Source organism: Sus scrofa, chromosome 15 (assembly GCF_054392235.1).
Source record: "Sus scrofa isolate SSC_HxYL_T2T_F1_AM1 chromosome 15, Sscrofa_HxYL_maternal_Yorkshire_Landrace_v2.0, whole genome shotgun sequence".
NCBI classification, from domain to species: domain Eukaryota; kingdom Metazoa; phylum Chordata; class Mammalia; order Artiodactyla; family Suidae; genus Sus; species Sus scrofa.
Genome location: NC_139397.1, coordinates 34,842,978 through 34,862,361, shown reverse-complemented (window position 1 = coordinate 34,862,361; position 19,384 = coordinate 34,842,978). Strand labels below are relative to the sequence as shown.

The 19,384-nt window shown below is 39.9% G+C and overlaps 1 protein-coding gene and 1 pseudogene across 2 annotated transcripts in view; one reads left to right on the top strand and one right to left on the bottom strand.

Moving 5' to 3' along the window:
- Nucleotides 1-19,384, bottom strand: part of DPP10 (dipeptidyl peptidase like 10) — a 1,405,335-nt gene that overhangs the window by 1,182,247 nt on the left and 203,704 nt on the right. The gene's annotated exons all lie outside the window — the stretch shown is intronic.
- Nucleotides 7,091-8,278, top strand: LOC100738548 (Krueppel-like factor 17 pseudogene; annotated as a pseudogene).

Below are 19,384 nucleotides of genomic sequence, written 5' to 3'. Positions count from 1 at the left end.
GCAGAAAAAGGACTAGTGCCTGAAGGGTTAACTCATCAGATGCCTGTACTCTTCAACTTCTAAACTCACTTTTCTTGCCTTAACTGCCTCTTTCATGCTGTGAAAATGGAACATAATTTTTTTACTGAAGCCTTATAGATGTTTAGCAAGGAATCAAATGTTACATAAATAGGTGAGTCATTTAAACGCAGGTAGCTCATCTGCAATTTAGTTAGTCTGCCTACCTGTCTAGGAACACAAGTAGGAACAGAAACACCTAGACTCTCATATGTAGCACAGTTCACTTGCATGTAGAGAGTGGCAGGTCTTTGTCTGAATGGCAATGGGATACCAAGGACAGGAAAAAATGGGCCAGACCAGAATAATTTTTTCCATTAATTCCCAAATAATATTTGAGAGTTAAAAATGCATGATTGCACAGTAAGACTGGACACCAAAGAGAAGGGGTGCTATGTTAACATTAATAACATCAACCAGACTACTGGAAATAGACCTGGAGGCCTGTGGATTCCCCTGGGAGATTCAGTACCTTTCTCGCTGCCTATTTTGTGAGAGAAAAAGTAACGCTATTTACTATCCAGAGAGGCTGGTGTACAGAGATTCCCACAGAGAATGTTCAATCAAATCCAAGCATTTTATTTAGTCCATAGAGGTCTGTTTGAACATGAAGACTTTGGCTGCAACCACAAAAATGTACACCTCCCCATGACCCACCCACAGAGAACTCCCTTAGCTGCAGGCCTCACTAATCTGTATTTGGATTCAAGGTCGGAATAGAAAAAAGAAAAGTTCTGCTTTGTTGAGGGATTGTTGACAACCTGTTGTCGTCACAAGACCATTTGGAGGACAAAACCAAAGCACAGAAACAAGGTTTAAACAAAATGACCTTGAGGGGGGCCTGAGTACTTGGTCTATTTTTCTCCCATTTCCTCCCCTGAACCTAGGTTATTGGGTAGTGCATTAGTTTTCTAAGGCTGCCATAATAAATTACCATAAAGAGATGGCTTAAAATGTAAGAAACTTAGTCTGTCATAATTCTGGAGGGCAGCAATGCAAAAGTCAAGGTGCCCACAGGGCCAGCCAGCCTCCTACAGAGGCTCTAGGGGAGATTCTTTCCGAATGACTGGTGGCTCCAGGCATTCCTTAACTTGGGACTGGATCACTCCAATCTCAGCCTCAATTTTTACGTGGCTTCTACTCCATGTCTTCTGTTCTGTCTCTTATAAGGATACTTAATGTTGGATTTAGGACCTACTCAGATAATTGAGGATAATTAATTTCATCTCGAGATCCTTAAATAGATTATATCTGCAAAAATCCTTTTTATCCTCAAATAAGGTCACATTCACTGGTTCCAAGATCACCGCTGGGACAGTGGACTTAGGCTGAGACTGAAGACAATGTAATTTCCTCCTCTGCTCTGAACATGAATTTAAGAGAGTGGATCTTGCTTAGAAACTCTAAAGAACCAAATTTCATTCAAATGCTCCATTCTCCATTTGGAGAAATGGATCAGGGAAGAGCACACTTGGAGAAAACATACTTGGATTTTATAGAGAATAAAATCTGACAGGAACTATAAATTAGACATACACTATGACACACCTTCATGGAGGTGTTTTGCAAATAAATGTCAACCTTACTAAAAAAGCTGAAATATGTGCAGGGTGTGTGGTTAAATGATTAGGTGAATCTGATGCAACTGCTGCTTAGACAATCTCTGCCCATGATCTTGATCCCTAAACACATCCTTTAGGATGCACTTAATGCCAACTACTGGGAATAATGTGAGATCCTATTGTTTTGCAATGGAAATTACCCTCTCAATTAAGGCAACTAAGAGATGGAGAAAGCTCACAGGCTTTAGTAAAATCTCTCTGGAGCTCGGTTAATATGCACTTCTAGAAACTGCACTTTGCCTTTTTGCTCACATGCTTGCTTCCTCAATCAGATAGAAATTACATACTTAGTCTGGGCTAGTCTTGTGAAGACTGAATTCTTTCTCCAAAAATTCACTTTAAGACTTAATTCCCTTAATGCACCTATGGCTTTCCAGTAATTCCCTGGGCAGGGGAATCTGCCAGAACTGCCCCTACCTTCCTCCTTTTGAATTCCTAAAGCATTATTGCCCGTGGATCCTCCAGCATTGTTTCACTTTCCTACTCATCTATCCACCTGCCTTTCTCATCCCTTGCTTGCCCTGACTCTATTTCTTCATGAATGCCTTCCTGAAACTTCTTGCTAATCGGAATGTGGTTCATGGATTGTAATCACTTGGGAGCTTGTTAGACCAGCAGGAACTCAATTCATCAGCATCTTAACTACAAGCACATTAAGGTGTGAGATGCACTCCCTGAAGCCCATCTTCTTAGTAGGTTATGACATTTGCTTTAGCCTGGCCTCCCAGCAAGCATGTGCTCTTGTTCAGAACTCTACTTCTTCATTTGCCATCTATATAGGACAGTGGATCTCAACCTTAGCTGCTCATTAAAATCATTTCAGTAGTTGTGATTTTTTTTTTCCATTGGAAAACTCCTACCCTTAGAGATCTTAATTTAATTTGTTTAGGCTGGAGACCAGGGACAGTCTTTATCTTTTTTTCTTTTTTTTTAACCTTTTTAAACTCTCCCAGGAGATTATTTGCAACCACATTTGAGAACACTGTCATAGAAGGATGGATTCAAAGTGTGGTCCCAGAGTCAGAGGCATCAGCATTGCCCAGACTTATTAAACATGCAAATTCTTTGGTTTGATCCCAGGGTTTCTGAATCAGAAACTCTGGAGGAGAGTCCAAAAAACTGTTTTAGCAAGCCTTCTAAGGAATTCTGATTAGGGCTAAGTTTGAGAAACACTGCCATTGAGTATCTCTTGCCACTCACTTAAAGTTCTATGGAAGGTACACTTATCCTAGAGTAACAAAAATGTACTTATGGAGTTCACTTGTGGTGCAGTGGGTTAAGGATCAGCATTGTCACTGCAATGGCTCAGGTCGCTGCAAGAGTTCAATCCCTGGCCTGAGAATTTCCATATCCATGGGCATGACCAAAAAAATTATAAATAATAGAAACATATAAATAAAATGAAAATGTACTTAGAGGAAATACTTTGAATGTATTCACACCCAAAGAAGACATATGCTTTCAGATTCCTATAATCATAGTCAGAATGTGACTAAGCTTAAGCAAAGTATATATGAGTCAGCAGGAAAAAAAAAAAAAGATTACTTCTGAGTAGAAGAGTTTCCACAGGAAAAGGAAATGTGTTCATGTGACACAAACATAAATAATAAGAGGGAGAAGGTGTTGAGGCAACTAGGGTAGTTTATTGAGAGATAAACCAAAAAAAAATAAATGGGAATATCAATATAAGCCATCCAGGTATTTATAAAAACACCAGGAAAATATTTTGTGTATGAGCTGCAGTTTCCTACACAAAGCAAAAGAAGATGACAGAAATTTCTAGGTACTGAAAAAGGCATTACAAAGGCCCTGAGGTAGGAAAAGCCAGGGAATCTTCAACAGAATCCCAAATAGGCTCTCCATGAAGCAGTCATTTAGGATGTAGGGTCTGGGAGTTTCCATTGTGGGCTGAGTGGGTTAAGGACAGGACATAGTCTCTGTGAAGGTGTGTGTTCAATCCCCAGCCTTGCTCAGTGGGTTAAGGATCCAGTGTTACCGCAGCTACAGCATAGGTTGCAAATGTGGCTTGGATCAGGTATTGCTATGGCTGTGGCTGGGGCCAGCAGATGCAGCTCAAATTAGACCCCTATCCCAGGAGTTTCCAGCTATAAGAAGAAGGAAAAAAAAAAGGAAAGAAAGTAGAATGCAGGGTCTGCACACTCACCTGTAAGGATGGCAAGAAGCTGACTATAAGAGAACAGATTAATAAGACGTGTGTCCTTGAAATTCCAACTGATTTTACAGGACTCTCTTTCTGATTATACGTAATAGGATTCTTCCAACTTTTAAAGCTTCCTTTATTCCTCATCCATCTTTCTAATTCCTTTCTTTTAATGTAAACTCATGGGATGCCCTGAATGACAAAAAAGTTGAAAGGAGGGACATTTGACCATAGAGCACACACTTGAGGGTTGCCACAGTAATGCAATGTCAAAAAACAATCTTAATTATGAGTGCTGAAATATTTCCTTTGTAGCTAAAGCTTCCTTTTTGGAGGTACCATTTAGTATCATATCCTGGGTTGATTCCCAGTGTCATAAAGGCCACAAGAAGGAAATAAAATGTAGTGGCTATTTGATAATTTTTGATGCTTCATAGCCACTTCTGCCCTTTGAATTAATAGGATCCTAATTACTCCACACCCTATAGTCCTGATACCACACCCCGTCTACCAAACGCCTCTTCCTGGATATCAGATTATGTGCTCTCAGATAACATTCCAAGATGAAAACACGGAATCCAGGTCTAGACAATCAAAATGCCAGGTTTCACAAGGATTTCCTGGTTCTGGATGACACAAAACACTACACTGTGGAATGTGATGAGTTCATTCTAAATGTTTTCTGAAACAAAAAATCTATAACATAGACAAGAATATTTTTTAAGGTAGTTCAATGAGAAAAACTTGTCCTCCTAACTCTCATAACACCCTGCCAATCTTTAATAATTTAAATGGAGTGACATTGGTTAAGAAATAGTTCAATAGATCAAGGGAATAGCATAGGGAATCAGAAAGGGCTCAAACAGACTGAGTTTATATTTGTAAGGATGTCACTTAAAAATCAGTAAAGAAAGATGCTCAATATCGCCAGTCATCAGGAAATGCAATTCAAAGTCATAATGAGGAGTAACATATAGACACTACCGTATATACAATAGATAACCAACAAGGATCTACCATATAGCACAGGGAACTACACTTGGCACTTTGAAATAGTCTATAAGGGAAAAGAATCTGAAAAATTATATATATATATGTAATGTAATAATATATATTATATATAAATAATAATACATATGTAATTTACTACTATACATTATAAATTATATGTGATGTAATAATATATAATATATATTATTAAGATATGTTATTTTGTATATATATTATATACATACATGCTATATAACAAATATTATGCATGTATATAATATATTAAGTATATATACTTTATATATATATATAACTGTATCTCTGTGTACATCTGAAACTAACACAGAATTGTAAATAGACTATACTGTAATTTTAAAAAATCACAATTAGCTATCCATTCATGCCTATCAGAATGTCTATCATAAAAAAGGACATAAATAACAAATGTTGGTGAGGATGTGGAGAAAAGAGAAACCCTGTACCTTGTTGGTGGGAATGTAAATTGGTGCAGCCACTGTGGATAACAGCATGGAGGTTTCTCAAAAAATTAGAACAATTCCATTCCTGGGTGTATATCTTTAAAAATATAAAATCACTAATTCTAAAAGATACATACACTTCAATGTTATATCAGTAGTATTTATAAAAGCTAGGGTAACCTTTTAAAAATATAAAAATCATATTAAAAATTTTTTAAATAAAATTTTGAAAAAATCATTAGGGAAAATAAAATTTGTTTAAAAAGAGGTTTCATCAATAATGTTAGAAAAATTGGCTGTCTGTTTGGAAGTATAAAATGAAAGTTAGTATCCTACTATATCCCAGTCCAAAACTGAATTCTAAATGGTTTAGAGTACCAAATGGAAAACCCTGTGAAATAGTTACTTTCAAATTATTGCCAAATATTACATAATATGATTTTTTTTTCAAAAATGCCAGGAACTATCACATTGCCAATTTAATAAAAAATCGGTGAGGGCAGAACCCAAGCATCAGCAGTTTTAAAGCTTCTCTGGTTTCCAATGTATTGCAACATTTGAGAACCAATGCTGGTTAATAGAGAAACGTGTTCCCAAGCTTCCTAGCAGTCAAAATATAGTTTAATCATAAGTGACCAAGTTTTAATTTTAAGATGATCAAATGTTCAGGAGATTTACCAGATTTTCTGGTGTTGAAAAATACGAGTGTCATCACTTAAAAAAGTCATAAATTAATAGCATATTCAGTAAGCCTGTTAAATTAACAATGGCTTTATGCTATTAATGTCATTGCTAGTTGTGCTTTTCCACCCTTAAAACTAGACAGAAGAATCCTAATTGCCTGGCATGGAGGAGTCGGGGAAAGGATCGAAGAGAACTCAGCATATTTATCCCCTGAGCCCCATGGGAAAGATGAGTGGGGTCATGCAGAACTAATCTGTGGAGATGCTGAACACATAGTAGGTTTGTGCTACAGCTGAGGAACCGAGATTAGAAAATAATCTATGATGGGGGTTGCAAGCAAACATGTCTGATTTTTTTCCCTGAGGAAGGCATTATCATTATTATATTGCTCTCTGCCCTAAAGGAAAAGAATACCTCTGTCTTCTAAGATTGTCTTCCATACAAACATTCTTAGAGGAGTTCTCATTTTGGCATAGCAGAAACAAACCCAACTAGTATCCATGAGGATGCAGGTTCAATCCTTGGCCTCACTCAGTAGGTTGGGGATCTAGCATTGCTGTGAGCTGTGGTGTAGGTCAGCAGCTGTAGATCCAATTCGATTCCTAGCCTGGGAATTTCCATACGCCGCTGGTGCAGCCCTAAAAAAAAAAAAAAAAACAAGCAAAAAAAAAAAAAAATCTTAGAAAGAGTCAAAGGATGTACAGAAATACCATGACGAATTACCTCCAGATCAAGGAAAAAGAAGATAGCATAAAGGAACCCCAGAAAACAGCAGGAATAAGACTATGAGAGAGAAAAAAAAAATTAACCACAGTAAATAAAATTAGCATCCCACATTATAATCTCAGCTTTCTAAGACAGATGGCTAATGAATTGGGCCTCCATTTAGAGCAATATTGTGTGAATCTAGGATTCAATGAGAATTTCCTCTGCCCCTATTAATCTAGTGTACATACCCCACAACCAGACTCATGGTTTTCTGAGGGTAAAACCAAAACTAAAGTATTACTGAGGGACTGTGGCATCGTGGAGGAGCACCAGCCCTGCGATGCGCAGTGGGTCTCAGATTTGCTGGTCTGGACCCTCACGTAGTCCAGATGTGCAGCAGATCCCAGGCTGAGATGGAGCAGGGGGCCGAGGGCCTGAGCCAGTGGCCTGTGGCTCTGCACCAGCTTACAGAGGACACTGAGAAGTCACTGTCCATCTTGGACATGTCTTCATCTCCAGGAAGCGGTGGAGTGCACACCTCTTGGAACCATGGCCCATCAGGCACTCAGCAGGTTCCTCAGTGCACAGAGCTGGAGAGGATGTCCTTGGCCTCTGCTCAGGCACCCAGGCAGAATGCCTGTGAAATGGGGCAGCAGTTCAGTATGTCACTTCCTGAGCATGGTGTGAGCTACTGCTCTCAAATGACTTTCACTGCTTCCCAGATGATTTACAGTCAGGCAATGTCTCCTTCCCAGCCAGGAATGGGGGTTTTCAAGGGCTCCCAGGCAATGCCCTTAGGAGAGCCCAGTATTTCAAGTGTGGGTGTGACCTTCAGTGGGAATCTAAGCATGCCCCCCAGTGGGCTGCCAGTCTCACCTCCCAGTGGAATCCCAATGATGTCCCACAATGGAATGCCAACAGTGCCTTATTCTGGCCTCCCAACAGTACTTTCCAACGGAGACTCTTTAACACCTAAAATGTTTTTGGATCCAACCATGCCTTCCACTGAGGTTCAGGCAGTATTCCCCTCTTTGGCCCAGATGTTGCCCTCTAGAGATCCTCAGGACTTTGGAATGCCCCCAGCTGGATCTCCATCACTGCTGGCTTTGGAATCCCAGGGCTCTCTTGCGAGCCAGCCAGTCTCCCAGGAAGACTTTCCTAAGCACCGCTTATGTGCACCATGGACAGAGGCACAGAATTCCAGGGCCCAAGAAAGGGCTTCCAGGAGGAGCTCTCCCATTTCAAGGCTTTACCATAGTAAGTACGAGAACTGCGGCAAAGCTTATATGAAGTGCTCCCACCTCGTGAGTCACCAACGCAAACACACAGGTGACAGACCCTATAAATGCACGTGGGAAGCCTGTACCTGGTCCTTTTTCCATTCCCTTGAACTTGGAAGGCATACTTGAATACACACCAGATATCGACCACATAAATGTGACCAGTGCAGCCAACAGTTCATGAGATCTGACCATCTCAGGCAACATCAGAGGACTCATATGCAGATGCCAAGATCCCCAGACCTGAAGGCAGACAATGGACATAGGGCCGGTCCTCTTCCTGCTCCTCATCTTTAGATCAATCTCATCTTCACCTCATGTTGGCTTCTCCACCCAGATCCTGCCTGCCTCTGACCAGCCTGTCTCTCATAGGCGTAATTTTAGATGAAGACAGAATGATTATGAGGCAGTGTCGAAGCCCATGTGAGCTCTGGACCCAGTCGGGGCTCCTCCAAAACTGTCTTGGAGGCCCTCCCATCTCTGGGCTTCCTACTTCTGTCAAGTTTAGCTGCATGGGAAGGTGGAGCAAAATTGAGATCCGGAGTGCTATTTAAAAGCTCTTTTCTCTTAGGTGACTCCCAGCTTGAAACATTGTAGTGACTCTCCTGTGCTTACTACATAAAATCCAAGTTCCCTATCTTGGTCTTTGACAAAGATATTCAAATCCTGAATTTACCACTCACTAGCCACGTGACCCCAGGAAAGGTCTTTGATCATTATGCCTGGTTTCCCCCTCTGATAAATAAGAAAGACTGTTCTGAACACATTTTACACACAAAATCAGATTCTCTCGGAGTTCCTGTTGTGGTGCAGCAGAAATGAATCTGACGAGTATCCATGAGGATGTGGGTTCACTCAATGAGTTGGAGGTCGAGTGTTCCCGTGAGCTGTGGTGTAGGTCACAGACGCAGCTCAAATTGGATCCCGAGTTACTGTGACTCTGGCTTAGGCTGGCAGCTACAGCTCTGATTCAGCCTCTAGCCTGGGAACTTTCATATGCTGTGGGTGCGACCCTAAAAACCAAAAAAGAAAAAAAGAAAAAAAATCAGATTCTCTCTGGTGCTCCCCAGCCACATGTCCAGAGTGTGTCTCTCCCCCTCATTTCTAGACGTGGATGGAATGTTTCCTGTAGAACGGAAGATCTGGCATCTCAATTAGCTACTAGCAACCCAGGAGTGCGGAGGAGTTAAGGCTCGTAGGGTTACATTTGACTAATGGGAGATGGGAGAAAGCCAAGCAGATAAATTTCCCTCTTCTTCCATCCCTTCCCAGAATTGGTGCAAGACACCATTTCTCCAAATATTACAGCCAATGGGAGGACCTCCCAAGTAGCCAGTGGACACACCTTCTGTGCCTCTTCTAGGTTTGTCATGAGCAAGGTTTAACATGCTATCTCACCTTGTATTACCTCCCATTTTTCCTCACCTCGCATCCCTTTTCTTATTCTCAGTGCCCTGGATTTGCACCACCCAAATAAAAAAGATCCAGTACTTAAAAAAATAAAATAAAGTATTACTGAGAAGGCCACATTTTTATCTGCTGCACAGAAATTCAGTGGATTTGCTTCCCCGTTATTCTTCTATTTCCCTTTTCATTATGGATTTCATTGTCAGTGTATAACCCACTAAGAACATAGCCAAAGGATATCATTACTATCTGATGTCTTACAACTCAAACTAAACTAGTCACTTTAAGAATGTTGAAGCTGTTGGGGAAATACCTTGACACTAAGTGGCTCTGGCATTTTCAACCATCTCGGTCCATTCAGCTTTGCAAAGAGAACAGTTGGAGAGGTAAGGGGACAAAGATGTGCTGATTGCAAATCAAGGAACCTGAAGAAAATCTAAATTAGTCACATTCTATTTTTGCTCATCCCCAAGGGACCACCAATAGGAAACAGGCCCCCCTGAGACTGAGAAATGAGAGCATGGGGAATGCAAAAAGCTGGACACCTGGAGCCGTCCTATAAGCTTCCCAAAATGTTCCTTTTATTCACAGCTGCAAGTACTAGTTTGAGAATATGTTCAGCTTGCTTTCCTCAGGATAGTACTGAATATGCTGTGAGGCAATGACCACAGCTAATTGAAAGATGATGTCACACTAACACAAGTGAGCTGTGCCTGAAGTCCAGTGTGTATACTGCAACTCATTGACTGTGAGACCTCAGGCAAGGCCCTCTTCTGCTCTGAATCTCAGTTTCTTCTTGACAAAATGAGGAGGCATTCACTAAGTTTAGGGTGTGTAAAATATCTTTTTGGAAAGTGGCATCATTCCAAAGACATGCTTTAAGGATAACTTGATGGAGGGTAGAGGAATGGATTTGAAGAGAAAATCCAAGAAACTAGTCCTTATCTTTCCCTTCAACCAGCTTGCATGACACCATTTTACTTATTTTGTACATCTATAAAATTCAAGTTTAGCTAAGAGTCCTCTGCCAAAATGAATTTAGTAAACAATGGAATAAAAACTTTTAGAGTCCCTTCCACCACTAACATTTTTCAAAATTTCTTCCAGTGGAGGGGGATGCAAAGGAGTTCTCATCATGGCTCAGAGGTTAACAAATCTGACTAGCATCCATGAGGACACAGGTTCCACCCCTCACCTTGCTCAGTGGATTACGGATCTAGAATTGCTGTGAACTATGGTGTAGGTCACAGATGCGGCTCAGATCCTGTGTTGCTGTGGCTGTGGCCTAGGCCAGCAGCTACAGCTTCGATTCGACTCCTCGCCTGGGAAACTCCATATGCTATAGGTGCAGCCCTAAAAAGAAAAAAAAAAAAAAAGAATTTCTTCCAGTGGAAAGCCAAGACAACAATATTCACACACACATACACACACCACACACACACATAGAGCTGGGGGCCCTAAATGTTTAAGAAGTCTGAGTTTAATTTCACATAATAAAGGAAAACTCCCTTTGGATCCTAAATGGACTCATTCAGAGATTCACACAGAATTCTGAAAGGGAGTCCACCCAAAGCATGCTGAGAAATAATGTATACATGCTTAATTGAAAATAAACTATCTTAATGTCCTCTCCTCTTCTTCATTCATCTCTTTTGGAAGGGAACTAAGGGACATATAATATAGAAATAGAGCCATGTCTAGGGCAGAACTTATTAATTAATCTGCTCTCAGGGAGCTCTTCTGAATTAAAGGAACAGGGAAATGGTTAATCTAGATAGAAGAGAGAAAGCAACAACAAAAAATGCCCCAAGACTCATACCTGTACATTCACTTCAAGGCACCTCACCACTCATGTAAAGCAGGTATGTCTCTCCTCATGTATATACTCCTGCCATTTTGACCTGTTCTTTGGCTCGAGATTCTCATTTTGGTTAAGCATCTTCTCCAATCAGTTGATCTCATCCATATGCCAAAAGGAGGGAGGATGGGAGACACACCTGGCATGACTAGGAGTCCTGCAGCAACTAAAGGCTGCCTTGACACTCCACTGCCCACACAGGGCTCTGGATGAGTGCCAAACTCTCCTTTAATTCCTTCTTCAGTTTTCTGAGAAGGCCTAGCCTTGGAATTAAGAAGATACTTTGATTTGTTCTACAGATGCCATGAAAGCTGGGGCTAGGGCTCCATGTCAGTTAAGAGCTCCGCCTGGTGAACTTCAGCCTAGGATGAAGACCAATGTGTAAACAGGAAGGGGCATCCCAGATCTGCCAGGAATACCGACAGGGTAGAGCCTACTGTTCCTAATGCCACAGACTGGTGAGGATGCCGAACTCAGACACCACAGGTTATAACAATGTGTCCAAAATGTCCGAGACCACCTCAAAATTAACCTGTAAGTATTCTAAGTGGCTTTTCTAGAGAGAAAAAAGCTGAGCTAGCATTATGCTGTTCATCCTATAAGAGAGGTATGATAAGCTATCAGTTTTCATGCTACAACCAGTGTGAAAACCACTGGTGGAGGAAAATCCCAAGATTTCCATGAACAATTTCTCAAACATCCATATCTATCTCCTCAAACTGTTTTCAGCTCTCTCAGTCTGTGGATTAGTCCAATTCATTTTTCTTAGGAGCTAAGCTCAGGACATTTAATTTAGCTTTGAGAATAATAAATCAATAGAAAATATAAGTAGACCACAGAGGGAACAATAATTAGGCTTGGGATTTTTAAGAGGGTTTTTAACCCGAAGTACATTAGAACAGTTCATTCAGAAAAAGAGAAGAAGGAACTCTGACACATTCAAAACCAGTTAGGCCCACCTGTTAGATGGACTGTGTCCTGAACTGCATATCACTCATTACACTTAGGATATTTGCTGAGAGTCCTAATTAAGCAAGGTGGGGTGTGTCATTATATACTAAGGCCTTAACTTACATTTGTGATGACTGGATCTCACTAAGAGAAAATAGGAGGTAGGAAGGGAGCTTTGCATCTTTATATGCCTATACTTAGAGAATTAAGCAAAAAGCAACTAAAAAGGCTGCTCTGTTTTCCATCTACTCCATCAGGAAGATCTGAAATGATAAAAGTAGTAGCAGATCTACTGCCTTCAGAACTACCATTGTCGCCACACATTAAGCAGGGCATCCAAGCTGTGTATCAAAAATAATCGTTGCCGATAAATATTGACTGAATAAACAAAAAAGACAAGCAGTTTTTTTCCAGCCAAGCATTTTTTTGAGTCAGATCAATAGGCCTTCCCAGAAGGTTGAAAGCATTAAAATCACCCACATGGATTTTAGGAAATACTGATTTCCGTGCCTGTGTACCCAGAGACTTTGATATGATCAAGGAAACATGGATTCATGCACTTGGAACTATTAGAAACAAATTAATCACCAGCTCTACTTCAAGGGACTAGAGATCTTGAGATACCAAGTTATGAGGTATAACAATTAGAAGCAGAGGAGTACTTGAGTGTCTCTTTGTTTTTTGTTATTCCCGTGGCATGCAGACGTTCCAGGGTCAGGGATTGAACTTGAGCCACAGCAGTGACCCCAGCCACAGGAGTGACAATGATGAGTCGTTAAACACTAGGCCACCAAAGAACTCCAAGGGGGAGCTCTTTTGTAGGGAAATAGGATATTTGGAAAAACACATACAAACTGTTGGCAAATCACCAGTTATACACATGTATGCTGGGAAAATTCTGCATATAATGTAATTGATATAGAATATACTAAATGAATTAAGGAAAAAAATGGCTTTGATATAAGCAAGATGATGAAAAGAAGGGCAAAGAGTATAGATCTTTCAAAAAAAAAAAAAAAAGAAAAAAAGAAAAACAAAGCAAAACAAAAAACACAGAACCCAGATGTGATTTAACTAAGAACAAAGGATATGCTCTCAGCCTATGAGACACAACTAGTGGTTGCCCTGACTACAGTGACCCACCACCCTCTTTTCAAACTAATAATGTTATCTGAGAAAAGTCACAGGCAAATGAAAGAAACAGTAGATAGGAAAGGAATGATGTACTGTTTGGTGAACTTCACCTAGAGGAAGCTTTGTGATGGAGCCTTGGAAGGCTTAAGCAGAAGATAAAGTATAAGTGCACATGGGTTAAACCTTGGGTCATAAATTAAAAAGCTTATCAGCAACCTGCCTCCTAGAGAGAGCCTTAGGAATGGTAGCAGCCTGCCCAGTCTTACCCTGTCAGCCACAGCAGCAGGGTGAATAAACAAAGTGTGCATCCGCCTCACCACATTTGTTGTACCAGGTGACATGGCTTTATAGGAGAAAGGATAACAGATTATTTGGGAAACTGGTGACTGTGCCAGCTTGCCTTCTGCAGTGTTCTCTTGTTCCTGGCTACTGTCAAGGAGTTTGAAAGACCCTCCAAGAAGGTGACTAGAAAGTGAGGACTTTTAAAACAGCAGCATGACTGGTACCTTACAGTAGCACAGAGAAGACAAAGAGGGGCTCCCCTTCCCTGATTTTTCTCATGTTCTAGATGTTTTGAAAGAAGAATGTGGTTAGACTAAAAGTTTGGGGTTTCCTACTACAGCTTCTATCTTCATAGACTCATTGCTTTGGCAGGAAGAGCTATAAAATTGCACAGGGGGCTTCCAGTGATCAGTGGGTCTACCAACAGTAGTGGAAATGAAATAGAAATGAAGAGAAATATGAAAACATGATCAGCCCTTCACAGTTATTTCCACAGGTGAGCCAAAAAAAGTACCTGCTTGGACTCAGGAGATCTGGGTTCTGTTTCCAGCATCACACACCCAAAGGCTGGCCTCTACAAAAAGCAGTGATGGATTCAATCCATCTGTGTGAAGTAGCTGTTTGGTTAGGAAACACAGTGCAGGTGAGAGAGTGTTTTTGTTTTTGTTTTCTTAGGCTAGGTGGAATTCCTGAAGGTAAGGTTTTTTCACTTCCTCACTGTGTTCCCCTGGTGCTTTGTTCTGCTGCTCTCCTGACAACCATTTATTTTCCCGTGGTTTCCATAGCTGCTGACAAGCCTATAGCCCGAGGGCACATGCAGCGTCTTATTCACCTGTCTGCACAATGCCTGCTGGGAGCAGTGTGGTTACCTGGTAGCTGTTTAATGATGTGAAAAGGACATGTTTGAAAATATAATCCTACTTAGTTCTTGCCTTAATTTGGTTTTGTTTAATTCAACTCATGGGACGCATTGGTGTCCAGATTTAAACAAAAAATAAATAAATAAATAAAAGTGGGCTTTGAAGTCAGCCTATCTGGATTTGAATTTCAGTTCCTTGGAGTTCAATTCCTTTAGTCAAGGAATTAAGAAAGTCATTTAACTTCTTTGATCTTGAGTTTCCTCTCTTACAAAATGGAGATGATACTACCTACCTACCTATAAAATGGAGAGGATACTAGCTTCCTTTCATAATTTGTCATTTTTTTTTTTTATGGCCACATCTGCAGCATATATAAGTTCCCAGGCCAAGGACTGAATCCAAGCCACAGCTGTGACCTATGCTGCAGCTCAGCAGCTCTGGATTCTTTAACTCACTATGACAGGCCAGGGATTGAACCTGCTCCTCCACAGTGACCTGAGCTGCTAACGTCAGATTCCTGACCTACTGCCCCACAGCAGGAACTCCCATCAGATTATTTCTTATACACCCCAAAATTGTCCTCATTGAAGAAGACAGTAGAATTCTAAATTATAGAAATGCTTTCATTCTGGCTGCAGGCCTATGTCTGAGTCTATCCACAAGGCAGGCTTAAAATTACCCCAAATAAAGAGTAACTACCTTCTACCTTTAGCTATCATTGAGAACAAATATTTTTTTTAAAAAAATCATTAATGGCTTTTTTAAGTTAAAAAAAAAAAAACAGTATCTGCGTAGTAAGAAAACATGTCTACATTATTTTCCACATCTGGTGAGTAATAAGGTCAGTTTTGTACTTTTGACCTACTACAATTTAATTATGACCCAAAAATGGTACCAAAAAAGACAAAATATAATTCTATCCATTTTAATCTTTATTTTTTATCCATTTCTTTTTTAATCATTTGCTTCATTGAGCATTCACATGGTTAATTTCACCAAATTATTCTAACACTTGAATATTGGGCTTTTATTGGGAGTTTATAAAGTTTCTGGTTAGAGAATACTAATCAGTTTAAAATAGACTTTAGTTGTGGCCAGAAGTCTTTATCAAACAGCTAATGGCACTGGCTTCACATTAAAAAGTGAGACCTTGAGATCATTTTAAAATTTAGGATAATATTTTTTTAAATACTTTTAAGTAGTACCCACTCTGGCAGCCTCTTCCAGGTCACTTCATCTGCTACTAACCTACATGTGGATCCTTTGAAGGTGGCCTCTGTGCACAGGGACAGTCAGGACTTCTCTCCTGGGAAATACCATAAGATAAATTTCTTTATTTCCTCACATAGCTGGGAAGGACACCGCTGGTCATGAATATGGAAAGGAGTGCCAAATACACAGCATCCGATCAGGGAACCAAAGAAAGGTCTGAGTTGAAAAGTGATTGAGAAATGAAAGGGACATAGTAACTGGAAAATAGCATGATGTGTAAGAAGAATGAAAACAAAATCTGGATGTAGACAGACTTACTAGGAAGTAAACCTTGGGGAAACGACTTACCTTCTCTGAGCCACCATTTTGTTATTTTAAAATAGGGATCATAGCAACTCTCTTCTAGGATTATTGTGAGAATTAAATGAGTTGATTTATGTGAAATGGAATGGGTGCCTATGATTTGCTTAATCTCTTCTGCTTTTCTCTTCTTCAAGATGGACAGAAAATTAAAGTCAGATAATGACACAAACACTGATAGAGGTATGGAAAGTTCTAACCAGACCCCACTAATTGAAGATCCCATAATGGTTGGCTCTCCTGGAGTATTATTAGGACAGAGGGGCACCTCTCTCCCCATCATTCCAAGACCATGTTGACTTGATACTTTGTCTTCTGCCTCTCTCTTCCCTATGGTACACAAAGAAAGAAAGTTAAGGTGATGAAAAGAGCCATGGAACCAAGAGATTCCCAAAGATAAGTTCTTATTCCCAATGTGGTTGACTAGTGGAATTGCTTTCAAGGCTGGGGCTACCCTAAGTGGCCATGATGCAGTGGATAAAAAGGTCACCCTGAATATGAAGGGAGATAGAGATAGGAAGGATCAGGGGATGACAATCACAATCGGATGACTGTTAGGGCTTTAGATGAGGCCAGGTTGCTGAATTAAAACATGACTGGATACATCCTCTTTAGTTTTCTTCCAACGTGCTAGAGAAGAATCTGAGATACTGCTGCATACACTTGAGATGATGTCAGTTATTTCTGAGTCATAGGAAGTCATTGATTAGAGGTTATCAGGTCAGCTTGGCATCTAATAAAATGGACAGGGAAGAGAAGATCTTAGAATAAGAGAATATATGGGAGTTCCTCTTGTGACTCAGTGGCTTAAGGACTTGATGTTGTCTCTGTAAGGATGCAGGTTTGACCTCTAGCCATCTTGCTCAGTGGGTTAAGGATCTGGTCTTGTTACAAGCTGTGGCGTAAGCCTCAGCTGCAGCCCCAATTCAACCCTTAGCCTGGGTACTTCGATATGCCACAGGTGCGGCCATAAAAAGAAAAAAAAAAAGACATGATTCCATGATTCAGAGATTACACCAGTGAGTGCCAAGTGAGGTGTGATCTTGTCTGACCAGCCACTGACTCTGCTCAGCTTCCCAGGGCTCATCCTTACATGCTCATAAGAGAGCCCACCGTCCACCTGAACCACTGTCAGACAGTTTCCAGTTCTCCACCTGAGAGGTCCTCAAAGAGTCTTGAATTAGGGAATCATTTGTCTATTTATTTTTTTCAAATCCACAGACAGTCACAATGTGCTATTGTGATAAATAGCAGCAGAATCCAAGTTCCATTCTATACAATCCAATACTATACTGCACTTGTCCCATTTCACTCTGATATTTATTCTCATTCTTTCCATGATTCCTTTATAAACAGTGGAGAACAAAATTGTCAAAAAAACTTTGGAAGACTAAATCTCAGAACCTTCAGTAATGTTTTCATTCCAGATGTTAACTGATTTCAGTACAAATCCAACTGGAATCTCATATTCCCTCCAGGAGCAATTTTTCAAATTTACATTTATTTTGCATATATGAAAACATTGATAGGGTAATAACTTGAACCTATGGAATGGGAGAAAATAGTTTGAAGTGATGCAAGTGGCAAGGGCTTAATCGCTAAAATATACAAACAACTTATACAACTCAACAGCAAAAAAGCCAACAACTCAATTGAAAAATGGGCAAAAGACTTGAATAGACATTTCTCCATAGAAGATATATAGGTATCCAACAAGCACATTGAAAAATACTCAACATCACTAATTACTAGAGAAATGCAAATCAAAACTACTATGAGGTACCACCTCACACCTGTCGGAATGCCCATCACTAACATGTCAACAAATATCAAATGCTAGAGAGGGTGTGGAGAAAAGGGAACTCTCCGACACTGTTGGTGGGAATGTAAATTGGTACAACCACTGTGGGAGACAGTATGCAGGTACCCCAGAAAACTAAATACAGAACTACTACCGTATGACACAGCCTTCCCACTCTTGGGCATATATCCGGACAAAACTTTCCTTGAAAAAGATACATGCACCCATATGTTCACTGAAGCACTATTCACAATAGCCAAGAGGTGGAAACACCCTAAATGTCCATCGACAGATGAATGGTTTAAGAAGATGTGGTCTATATACACAATGGAATAGTACTCAGCCAAAAAGAAGAACAAAATAATGGCATTTGCAGCAGCATGGATGGAACTAGAGACCCTCATACTTAGTGAAGAAAGTCAGAACGAGAAAGCCAAATACCATATGATATCACTTATATGTGGAATCTAATAAATGGCACAGATGAACCTTTCCATAGAAAAGAAGCTCATGGACTTGAAGAACAGATTTGTGGTTGCCAAGGGGGAGGGAGAGGGAGTGGGATGGACTGGGAGTTTGGGGTAAATAGATGCAAGCTATTGCATCTGGAGTGGATAAGCAATGAGATCCTGCTGTATGGCACAGGGAACAATATCTAGGAACTTATGATGGAACATGATGGAGGATAATGTGAGGGAACAGAATGCATGTATGTATGTACATATGTATGTATGTATGACTGGGTCACTTTGCTGTACAGCAGAAATTGACAGGACACTGTAAATCAACTCTAATGGAAAAAATAAAAATCGTATTAACTTTAAAAAAAAAAAATCCAGTTCATTTAGACAAGCCCAAGACAAAATAAATGTCTCAAACCTGAAATGTCTTTTTTCAATTAAACAATTCCTTATTTGTTTTATGAAGTAAAAACTGAAACACTATTTCTATCAGCTGGTAAGCACTGATATTTCCCTCCCACAGCCTATACTGCATTATACTTAACCAACTCTTGTACTGATTGTAGGACAAAAAGGAGGTAACAGATCAGGTGATTTTATCAAAATCTTGACTGTTACAAAAAAAATTTGCCCTAAATGAAAATTCCCTTTCACCCAATAATTGTCACCTATGTGACAAAAAGCACTAAAATCACGACTATCAATATTATGCATTTGATGATCCTTTTATTTTAAAGCAGGAAAATCATGACTATCTATATTATGCATTTTATTAGCCTTTTATTTCAAAGATAAATATTTTAAGTAAAAAATGTCTTGCGTGATTAAGAATTTTGATATATAGAAAAATTTTAAAGTTCACCCCTTAGCAAACACCTTCATCAAACTAGTTAAAGAAAAACAGCAACCTTTAAACAATGAATAATAAAAACTAACAACTTAAGAAAACTATAGTATGTACACTAATTTGCTAATGGTTCTTCCTACATATTTATCTCATCATTATTTCCAACTACATGGAAAAAGCAAAAATCCCACCACTGCATGATTTGAACTTTCTAAAGTGTTTTTATTCAC